The sequence below is a fragment of the Cucumis sativus genome, unplaced genomic scaffold (genome assembly GCF_000004075.3).
Source record: "Cucumis sativus cultivar 9930 unplaced genomic scaffold, Cucumber_9930_V3 scaffold46, whole genome shotgun sequence".
In the NCBI taxonomy this organism is placed as follows: Eukaryota; Viridiplantae; Streptophyta; class Magnoliopsida; order Cucurbitales; family Cucurbitaceae; genus Cucumis; species Cucumis sativus.
In genome coordinates this window covers 165465-177904 of record NW_022279550.1, presented here as the reverse complement: position 1 = coordinate 177904, position 12440 = coordinate 165465, and the positions used below count along the sequence as shown (strand labels likewise).

Below are 12440 nucleotides of genomic sequence, written 5' to 3'. Positions count from 1 at the left end.
GTGTATGGTTGAGGTCAATGACTCATCATATTCAAGAAACATGTGGTTTGTCTTTTAATAAAAATCTACCAACATTATTATTTGAGGACAATTAACACAAACTAAAAGAGGGTATATAAAAGGAGATAGAACAAAACATATCTCACCAAAACTCTTCTATACACATGACCTTGAAGAAAATTGTGACATCAATGTTCAACAAATTTCTTCAAATGACAACTTGGCGAACTTATTCACAAAGACATTACCCACATCAACATTTGAAAAGTTAGTGCATAACATTGGAATGCGACGACTCAAAGAACTCAAGTGATGTGTTCATAAGGGGAGTAGAAATATTGCCTTCAAGGAATAGAAATACTGCACTCATTTTCCCTTGACTATGGTTTTTCCCATTAGGTTTTCCTAGCAAAGTTTTTAATGAGGCAGTTATTAATATATAAAATGATGTACTCTTTTTCCTTCACTGTGATTTTTTTTTCCATCGGGTTTTTTCCTAGTAAGGTTTTAAGGAGGCATTTATTTTATATTATATGGATATCTAGGGGGAGTATTGTAAATATAATTATGTAGATATCCATAACCTATAATATGTTACCCGTCTTTCTATAACTCTCCATTTATTCCTTGTTGTAACATTCATACCATTGAATTTCATATGTAACTCATACCATGGTGGGTCTTATAAATCTGTATGTGGTGCATTTGTAAAACACACCACAATTAAGATAAATTGTTCTCTACTTCCTCTCTTCTTCATTCTCTTATGTGTGTTGTTTCAGGTTCTTATTTAGCCTCTTTATTCTTGTTTTATAATACATAATACATTCTTAATTTTAAAATTTAAGTTATTTATATCTATTTTAGAAAAATATTTTGGGATTATCCACTTTTTATATTAGTTTGAAATATCAATCTTCATGTTATTTGCATTTTAAGTTTTAAAATGTATGTTGTATCTATTTTGAAAAATATTCCAAAAATGTACTTTTTTATACATTTTTATATCTATTAGTATACATGTTATTTGTTTTTAAGATCCTAAATTCCAAAAATGTATCTATTTAAGATTTGTAAACTTTATTTTATTTGTTTAACATTTTTTGTCGATTAATTACAATGTTTACGATACATCCTTTTGCATTAGTTTTTGAAGACAATAGAAGAATCATAACAAATTTTTGATAGGACTTTACAACGAGTAAATACTATTTTGGATGGTAGATGGATTGGATCTTTCTGTTGGATCGATATGGCAATTATAGAGGGGGTGAATAGGGTTTAAATAAACTTTTTGACAAATAAAAAGTAAATTCAACTAATTAGATATTTTTTAATTTAAATAAAAAACTTTGTAAACTTCGTTAAATAACAAGGTTGATAAAAAAAATATGAATAGAAGTATGCAATCAAACTCAACCAATAAGAATATGTAACTAAAAGTAAATTAAAAAATAATTAGAAAAGAGTTAGAGAAGAAGACATCGTAATTTTATAGTTGTTCGGTTAAACTCAACCTACATCCACTTTCTCAAGCATCTCTTGGGATTTTGATTGAAAATCTTCTTTTGACTCTTTCCACGGATTTGAGCCGAATCGATTCTTGCTCCTTTTTCGGGTTTAAGAGCAAACCCGATCCTTTCCACGGGTTAGGATCCAACCGTTACAATATGTTAAAGTTTTTAAATCACACAAAAGAAAACTCTCTAAAAGAGTGAGTATACAATTTGAATCTCACAAATTTAATCCTCACAATACAATAAGAAGCTCTCAAGAATAAGATGAAAAGAATAAAAATTGGAAGTTTTAGAGAGAATAACAATGTTGGCTTTTTTGCACTTTTTGAGGATTGTAAAGTTTTAATAATCTTGTTACTTTAAAATTTGGGAAAAGTGAAGTATTTAAAAAGAGAGGAAAGATAAATTCAAAATCATTTTGGGTCATTAGATGTAAGTAAAAGAAAAATGACTGGTTGAGATTTAAACTCAATTAGCCGTTAGACACAATACAAATAATAATATAATAATATATCTTTTCAAAGTATTTTGTTTAAAAAAAAAAACCAATAAAGCAACTTCACCGTCTTTTAAAAAAACTAGCCATTAGACACAAGGAAAAATAATAATATTAAAGTCATTTTTTTAAAAATTGTTTCTTTATAAAAGCCAATAAAACATAACCAAAAGCCACATTTGTTACTTCTCCATTGCTCCAAGTGGCTTTTTCTAATTGGTTCAAATTAAATGTTTGGTCGCCACGTCACCATCTCGGGTATTTTTCCGCTAAGCTTCTTTTAGAAATATTTTCTTCGTTTGAACTTTAATTTGGGTGATTCAAGAGGCGTTAGAATCATTTTTTCAAGCTCTACGATATGGTTTATTCAAATTAATAAAATTGTCAATAAAAAAATTAGATTTGTTATCATCAAAACATAAATTAATTAAATAATTAAAATAAATTAATTTGAGATTAAGGGCCAAAAAGCCAACACTTTTTAGTATCTTGATTATCGTATTGTTGTGGTATATGTTCCATTTTCATCTTTGTTTCAAGAAATTGTAGAATGCATTCCAGGTAGACTTTTTCTATTTTCAAATCTTTATGTCTCGTTTGATCGTGTATGGGATGACTACAACAATTCAAACCTCATTTAGATTGTTGAGGATAAGGATGTGTCTTGGCTTATGTTAGTTTTGTTGAAATATCTTGATACAAATACTTTTTGTGGTGGTTGACTATGTATCGGCTGGTGCTGCTGGATATACATCGTATTTGAACAGTGAAGTATCCACATCTCAAGATTCACATCATGATACAGAGGTTATTGACGCTGATGCATTTGAATCGTCGCATGCTAGAATACCTATTAAAGTGGGATTAATGTTTAGAAGTAAATCAATATTGAAGAAAACCATTTATTTGCTTGTTGTGAATAATAGTTTTGAATTTGTTACTATTAAGTCCAACCGTACCTCGTTTGATATTCATTGTATAGATTTTTCTTGTTCTTGGTATATGCGTGCTTTTGTATTAAAAGAAAGTGATATTTAGATAGTTCATAAATTTATGGATACCCATCATTGTGCTGTTGTCATCATTAAAAATGATCACAGGCAAGCAACATCTTGGGTTTTTTTTAGTGAATGAAGTCATTTTTTTTAAAACGAAGGACAAGGCTCCATGTTGTCCTTATGTATTATTAGTTATATCAAGATTCATCACGAAGTGAATGTAAGCTATGACAAAGTTCGGAGAGGGCGTGTGATTGCATTGAATTTTATTAGGGGTACTCTGGAGGCCTCATATGTCATGTTGTCAGCATTCTCTGATGCACTGATATAAAACCAACCTAGATATACTAAACCACAAATATACTGTATTTCCTTTATTTGAAAAAATTACATTTGGTAAGTATATAGAAATATATTGTAATTTACATATTCTCCTGTCCACTTTTAACAATATCTCATTTTTTATTTTACTGTTTATAGGAACATATACGGCTGAAGAAGTCAACGATGAAGGTCGATTTAAGTATTATTTCATGGCATTCACTGCTTCAATTGATGCATGGAATTGTTGTCTACCAGTCATTTCAGTTGATGGTGCAGGCATGAAAAATAAATACCTTGGTACACTCATTTCTACCTGCACTATTAATGGTAATTCTCAAATTGTGTCTTTAGCTTTTGTTGTTGATTTCGAGGACAACTTGTCATGGACATGGTTTTTTTCATAGTCTTAAAGCTGTTTTTGGAGAACATAATGAATTGGTAATTGTGTCTAATGCTCACAAAAGTATAGAAAATGGGTTTAATGTTGTGTATGAAGTAGCTGAACATGGATTATGTGCATTCCATTTGTATAAGAACTTGGAAAAGAATCATAAGTCGCTTCTGATTGAGGATTCCTTCCATAGTTGTTCTAGAGCATATACACCATTGGAATTTGAGTACTACATGAGACAACTTGATCATCTCTCTCCATCAATTAGGCATGAGTTGGAAGGGGTTTGGAAGACATAAATGAGCTAGGGCATTTTTTAGGAGAAAAAGTTACTCGGTTATTACAGCCAACATCTCTAAAAGTATGAATTCCACTATGAAAGAAGCATGAGAATTGCCCGTAATTAAACTTCTAGAATCAATTTGTAGTTTGGTTCAAAAATGATTCAACGAACGCCGTACCAAATGAAATTTTCAACACATGGGACTTTCAATATATGCAAAAGATATGATTCAATAAGCTTTAATTCAAGGGAAAGTTGATCAATGAATGTAAGTTGTTTGATATTTGAATAATATATGCAATAATTATTTACGCACTTTTTTGTACATGACATTTATTTTAATGATTTGGCATATATATCCTGTAATCCAACATGAATTTGAAATTCCACCATCGTAAGGAACAATATGCTATCAATATTTTAGACCGTACATGCTAATGTAGTCAATGGGACCTTGATATGATCCCTTGTTTCTATGCATGTATTGCATTATCTACGTACAAAATCTTCATTTGCATATGTACACTGATAAGTTCTACTATGTTTCAAATTTGATAAACTTGTACAAGAAGACAACATGTCCTATTGGTAGTGTAGACCGAATTAGGAATACGTACGAAAGTGGCAACGATGGACTCATTCCACCCCAGGTTAAACGTCTAGCTGAAAGGCCTAAAAAATAGAGGTTTACTTCATTGTTAGAGAAAAAAAAAAAAAACTACTGCTCGTTGCAATAAGTGTGGTCAAAGAGGTCATAATTGTAGGTTTTGTAAAATACCCATTCAACGTTAAGTTACCGTTTTAGTATTTCCCTTAATTTCTTCAAAGTGTTCTCTGTTATTATTGGATATGATTGGTTGTTTCGAAAAAAAATTGATCTTATGTTAATTGAAATACAAAGTATTTCTTATATTTTACAGCCACCTAAGTATGTTGACTTTGCAAGTGTGCTATATCGTAGGTTTTTCGTATTAAATTCAAGTATCATTCTTTTCAAACTTACATTGAGGTTGTAATAATCTAAAATTCATGACGTATATTATCATATAGAGTTAAGATACATTATGTATAATTTGTAACCATAGTTGTCTTTCAAAGTATTTCTCTTATTTGTAATCTAACATATTGGTTATTTCGAACGGACATGTTATACGTTGGTACCTAAGAAATGTGTTCAAATTTAACACTGTTAAATATATCCTCGTTATGTGAATAAGTTGGGATATGTGTCTAACTACAATATACTTTGTGTAGTACAAATGCAATGTATTTTAATGGGTATTTTAATGGATTTACAAGGTGAGAACATCGTGCCGATTTGGAAAACACAAGGTAGCTTACATGCCACTTTCACAAATAGAGGCATAAAGTTTATATATCTAAAACATAAGTTCATAAAGTTCATATATCTAGAAATAATCATAGATTTCATTTAACTAAACAAATTTATAAACTCAATGTAACTAAACCAATAAACCAAAACATAAGTACATAAATCTAATATCTCATAACAGAACATTTTAAAATCAAAGTATCAAGCGTGACTCAGATGCAAATCAAAAGATGATATGTCTCGATGTGAATTTTCTTTCTCTTTGTTTGATGGACCATTTTCCCTCTTGTTGCATCTATATATATTCCTGATGTCACTGACTTCTCCTCTCTATACGATTTATCATTTTCTCTGGTCATTCGTTCTTCCCTATCTTCCGCCATCTTTAACAATTCTTCCTTTGTCGTGTTTAACTTGTTGGTCCTAAAACTTAGATAGTAAATATAATCTATTGACCGTTGTTAATAAAGTGTTATTATTATAATTTCAATAAGTGTTATTGATTGTATTATTAGTTTTGTCTTAATAATCTAAATACAATAAACTAACATCCTAAGTTGTTTGATGAGTCTTGAACAGTATGCAGAGACATACAGGAATCGATGATCAAGATCAGCTTAAAGGGTCTATAGTATTGGGATAAGGTTGGGTACCTTATCCTAGTAAACTATGGATACGACTCATTTTATATTTGATACAAAAGCAATGATCCAACACATTCGTGTAAGTGACATGCGAGTGAGGGTATTCTGTGCAATGAGTTTGCATAAGATCGGACCACGAAATAGTAACCACTAGATGTAACTCCGTTAACTAGTTAGGTTTATATTTCATTAGGATGACCTAGATAACCTAGTCTTAATCTTGATTGTATTATGAACTCCTGTTTGCGAGGGACTGTCCTTTAATTTGTACGGGTGAGAGTATCCAGATTACTGATTCAATATGCTTATCATTTTAAGAACAAGACTAAGTGGAGAGTTGGTAACATAATCACACAAGATGGAATTCGCTCATTCCCGACTTTAGGGTAAGTAGATGAGTGTTCTCTTAAATGATGTCTCTGGAACTTTAACAACAATCCTTATCCTTTCTATGACATGAGAGTGGTTTCTGTTTACTGGTTGCACCATAAACAGATTGTTCGTTAGAGGAGCACTAATATTTTAAGGACTAGAAGTAACCTAAGGGTAAAATAGTAATTTGACTCAGCTGGTGTTATGAACATTTGTGAAGGACTAACTTATCGTTATTGGCCTATATTCGTGGACACAAAAATATATCTACAATGAGAAAAGTTTAACTGTGAGTCTTTAGTGGAATAAACACAATTAACGAATATTGATTAATGTTTAGGGTTTAGCTAGTTAATCTCATACCGTTGTAGCTTCTGATATGTAAGTCCATTAGGTCCCTTTTCCTAGTTCGTAAAGGGTAATGAGGTTTATTTATATTTTTTGTAATTTGAAATGTTCAAACTTACTTTGAAATTAATATAATGTATGGTGATACATTATAATATAAAATTTATATTTTAATTAAACTTTATTATATAAATTTAATTTTGGATATGATTCAAAATTAATTTATAAGAGACAAAATATTTGATTGAGTTCAAATATTAATTTAATGTGAATTCCATTCATATTAAAACTATATGTTTTGAGAGAAATTTATATTTGAATATGATTCAAATTTGTATTAAATTAAATATAAGATATTTAATTTAGCAATTACTTAAGAGATAGGAGAAATTGCATCAAATGACAAAAAAAATTAGAAAAAAACAGCTCATACATCTCTATTTTTGTATATTGCGAATATGGTAAAAATAACAAGTAATCAAGGATATCATAAGACTATCAGAGGCTACCCTTGCAATTTACAATTTTCTCTATTCCAATTTTGGTTTCCACAAGCCAAAATTCCATTTTCAGAACATACGAAGATTTTCAAGCGGTGGTGCCTAATATTGGAGTTATGATACATCCAAAGTAGTCAACGACGTAAGTGTTCTTTTCCTCTTATGTGTAATTTATATTTTGAAAGCGTGCTTAGCCATGTAGACTTTAGTTTTTGTATTATCTTGTCAAAGTAATGGTATTTTTAGGTTCCCAAATTAAATTGAGTTTATGGTCTCTGTTTAAATCTTTCGCTCAAGAGGGCTCTTATTCCTTTACAACTATCAACAAAAAAATGAAGTTCATTAGTATAGGATAATTAATTATAACTTACATAGAATAATTAATCCTTTTTAGTATGGAATATGCTTAGTATAACCCTCATGGCTGGATGGCTGGATTATTCTTGTCTCTATTTGGAAGTCTGTCCTCACTTGGCAACCTTCCTTCAACTAATAAGTTTTCAGCAAAAAAAAAAAATTAATTGTAATATTGAGGGAAGCATGGACCTAACGTTCATATTAGTTTAGGATATTACCTTGGACTTTTGTGGTCGTTCTTTATTTTGCCCAAGGTTGGTTGCACTTTCTTCATTATTTCTGTGGTTGAATTCAATGAAGATTGATCCTGTGGATACTTTAGTATTTCTCAAGAATTAGTTACCATTATTATAAGAAGAAAACAGAGTTATATGCAGTCAGGATACACAATTACAGTGTAATTGAACATCAATAAATCAAATCGTACTAAGTAATGTGTAGGCAAACTACCAGTCCAACAAACAAAATTATTCAACATCGTAATTGAACTACACATTATTTAGTTCAGTATGTCAAATACAGTGTAATTGAACACAAACAAACTATCAGTATGTCAAATACATATTATTTATTTCACCAACAAACTGATACCACATAAAATCTTTTATACGTAGACAGAGTTCACAAATACTTTCTAATTGAAATACACAATTTTTAAAAGTTACAAATCATTGATGATAACAAACAGATGCCAGTGATACAGTACTATACCATTCTTAACTGATTTTCTTTTGTTTTCTTCATTTCATCATATATTACTTTTTCATCTATTGACCTTATCAATCTGTTGATTTCTTCATCAACATCTTTTGTATCTTATTACAATTATGTACACATGTTAGTTATTAAGATCTATTTATAACATTGTCAATAGATTTTACAATATTTGGTTTATTTATTTACCTTGTATGGTGAGATCTGTCCCCCTTTTCCTTGTTGGTCAGTCGTTGTCTCTGATGTGTTCAATTTAGTTGATCCCCCATCTGGCACTTTGAAAGTTTGGCTTTGATTTACAGCTATGTTTCCATTTTCTTTGTCATCTCAGTCCTCATCTTTTTTCCTAAGCACGTTCGACTCTGTTGATTACAAGTCCATTTTTTCATCTTCTTCTTTTTCTACTTCTGCTTCTATGTTCTTCTCTACTCTGTCTAGGTGCTCTTCAAAGTCTCTTGTTGCATGCATCCAAAATACAGTGTACGTTAAAATCCTGTTGAATATACACATAATCAGACAAGACAATTTTAGTATATATCACATGCTTACCATATACTCGTTAGTCTATCGTGCAACAGAAGAACTAACTTCCTGACTCTTCATTTGTTGAATAATGTCGTTCAATTTGTTTCCTAGCTCTTCAACCTTTCTATCCATCTTCATCTCTACAGACTTAAAAAATTCATAGATCTCTCCCATATTTTTTCCATTCTATCTTGGCTTTTTTCAAATTTTTCTACAATTTTGGTCAATCCATCCATCTGACTTATAGAGGGCATGCCTCTATTTAATGACATTTGAGCAACTCTGTTAGTTGGTTGGCTCTTTCTAAGTTCATCTTCGACTTCTTGTAGTATTCTTTTTTCAGCCTCAAGAAAGGGTGCAAAATATGGCCTTCCCACTTCATTAGGTGTAGCAAGTATGAGGCAGACTTCAAGCTAAAAATATTTTCTAAGTACCAAAGCAGGGAATAAGTATAGGTACTAACTATGATTGAAGAATTACATACCGTGGGTGAATAAAAAACCTTTTGCTTCAGGTCCTTCCACTTTGGTTGTGTATTTGCAGCTCAAGTAATGATTCTAGGAACTTGATTCAAAATCTTTCTTGCAAAGAAGTTGGGTGGGGTACTCAACTTTGGGATTACCTCGTACTCGCAAGCCAGGATTGAGAAAATAAACCCTCCCATTGAATTCCCAGTCTGCCCCTTGCTAGACACACCTCTATTCATAAATTCCACCAGAAGGTCAAATGCCACCCTTTCCCACGGATACCCGTCAAACAACTCATCATCATCAACCATTAGAGTGTGATCCCATTATATATTTAGGCTCTCTTCTTTTGGGATTAGAAAGCTCTCAAGAAAATACAACTTTTCCATCTTTAGGCAATCATCATATCGGTTTTAGTAGTTCTTACATTAACATAACACTTAAGTACTATTTGGTAACAGTTTTCAGGCTCTCGAAGTACACTCTCTTCAAATGGCCATGCTCCTTAATATCTTCCTCTTTAATATCTGGTACTCCATGGCAGTTTAGTTTAGTTACTAGGGAAAACTCTTTCAACCCAAATTTCAGCACCCTCCCCCTCCTATTAAAAAATTAAGTTGGCTTGTTGATTTTAGTTTGCATATCCTTTGAATATGGTGCAGCAGAAGTTGATTGGATTAGATTGTGATTGAGAAGTCAAGGAAATGTCCAAAAATTCCTTGCCTAAATCTTTTAGCTAGTGTACCTTCAATGTTCTCCTTTATCTTATCAATTATTGTGCTCTTAGTTTGGAGATTAATCTTTAGAGGTTCATTTCTCCTTTCAGAACACATTAGGTATACAGAGTCCTAATATTAATATGTAATAAGTTATATATGTAAAAGGCCAATCATATTAAAAAAGAAAAAAAAAATCTTAATATACATAACCAAGTATAGTTCATTACAACTCAGTCAACCAATGACCCATAAAAGTTAGACTTAAACAGAAAAATGCAAAGTAACAAAATTTACATGCTGTTAGTTAGACTTAAACAGAACAATGCCAAATCAGTTCAAAACAATGCAACCTAGTCAGCCAGAAAAGTTAGACTTAAAAGGAACAATGCAATGCAACAAAATTTGCATGTTGTTGGTTAGCCGGTGAAAGAATGATGCAACAAAATTAGATCGTAATAACCTAGCCAGCCAGAAAAGTTAGACTTAAACATAACAATGCAATGCAAAACTATCAGTCAGTGAAACAAAACAATGCAACAAAAATTATAAGTTAACTACAGTTCAAAGTATCCCACTCCATAACTTATAACGTTGCAACCAGTATACACAAATACAATGTAATTCACTACAAACAGATTCAATATATTTCAAAATAGATGGGGTCACAAACAACAAATATTCACAAATACAGTGTAATTGATACCAAACAGAAACCACATACATTATGTTCTACTTATATTGAATTTACACATACTCTGCAATTTATCACACATACCTCAGCCTTTTCATGTGCCATTGGTGCTTTCCCTTTGTGTCTTTTATCCTCTTTGACATTTTCTTCCTTTTTAGCACTTTTGACCTATGATTTATATATTCCATATAACTTTTATATTTATCAAATGTTATAGACTGTTACCTTCTTTTCCTTTGTTGTATCATTTTTTCTCTTTCTATTCACTATTGATTCTTCCTTTGTTTAAGTTGTTTTTTTGGTTTTTAAACTACATTCCTCATTCATATTTGTTTCACCTTGTCCTTCTTCATGTTCATCTTGTTCTTATTGTTTGTCTTGTTCACTTTTTCAATATTATTCTATTCAACAAGATTTGTTGGTAAAGGTTCTATTATCAATTTACTAATTACACTACATTGTATTAATTGAAGTAGAACAATGTAGACAACATACCATCTCTTCCTTTTTTGCTTATTCCTTTTCTTCTTCACGTGTCGGTCTCACAAATTTTCTTTTTGCAACCTACACATACCTCAACCTAAAAAATTTGACTGTATTTCTTAGAAAATCAATTTAAATAAGACAGATTACCAAGCTCTTTATCCTCGACTTTTTCTTCACAACAGTCTCTTCCTTTGGATGTCCATTCCTTCCCTTCTTCTTTGAAGATTTTGGACTTCCATGCTTGCTTTCGGATCCCTCAACCATTGGATCTTCTGATCTCCGTTGTAGGTATTCATATAAGAACCTATCAACATTTTGAAGTTTTTGTGTCATTGAAAAAAAATTACATTAATACCTCGTCGAAACTTGACAGATACTCGACCTCCTTTGTTGATGGTTTTTTGGAACCAATAATTCCAGCAGCTCTAATAATCTGTTGCTGACTCTTGTTCTTCCTTCTCCCTTTTCTTTTTTCATTTTTTATTTTGTTACAAATTATAAATTGAATAAACGTTTATAAATATAAAACCAATTTCTGTTGTTGTTCCTAAAATTAAAGGAATATCTTTTTATATATTGTTTCTATAATTTAAAACAATAATAAAATAAACAAATAAACAATTTAGATTCACAAGTGTCTATATATTAACCTATATTTAAAAATAAAAAAAACATTCTACACTTTACAATTTTCTTTCTGATCTTAGCAATAGTTCAAAGATCACGTGAATGTGATTTGTGATAATAACCAATAATTTACAATTAATCTTGCTATGCTTGACACAGTCGTGAAGTATTTGGAACATCCGACTTTCAGGTATTTTATTTTAAACAATTTGTCTTTTTATTTGAAAATTTTAAATTGTTGGGTGTTGTTTTATTATAAAATTTGTGGAAAAAGAAAAGAGATAGGATTTTAATAAACGGAAGTAATCCTTATAATAGTTGTTGTTGTTATTATTATTATTTTAAAAATAAATTAAAATAAAAGGAAAATTTCTTCTTCTTCTTCTTCCTCTCCGACCTAGCCGCCGATCAAAGGTTACGGACGTCCTTCGATCTCGCGTGCCCTCATCTGTAGAGTCCGTCTCTCCATCGCAAGTGTTTTGTCTCTATCTCCATTGAAGCCGAAATCGACCGAGCCTCATCGTCCACCATTCGCAAGGCTGCCGACCGTTCACGCCGTCTCACCGTCGCAACCACTCTGTTTGTGAAGTTGTCAGCCGTTCGCGAAGTGGTGCGCCGTGAAGCTGCGTCTGCCTCCGTTCGCAAATC

The 12440-nt window shown here is 31.3% G+C and overlaps 1 long non-coding RNA gene across 7 annotated transcripts; it reads right to left on the bottom strand.

The window, feature by feature from the left end:
- Positions 1-7415: 7415 nt before the first annotated feature.
- LOC105436300 lies at positions 7416-11665 on the bottom strand. Of its 7 annotated transcripts, none has more exons than XR_004219000.1 (5): positions 11548-11665; positions 8827-11469; positions 8467-8731; positions 7782-7879; positions 7416-7695 (listed from the first exon to the last, which is right to left on the bottom strand). It is a non-coding gene; the product is annotated as an uncharacterized LOC105436300 (long non-coding RNA). The 7 variants fall into 7 exon arrangements; XR_004219004.1 differs by having other exon boundaries at positions 8827-11437; positions 11521-11658; XR_004219001.1 differs by having other exon boundaries at positions 8827-11243; positions 11313-11651.
- Between the last annotated feature and the right edge of the window lie 775 nt (positions 11666-12440).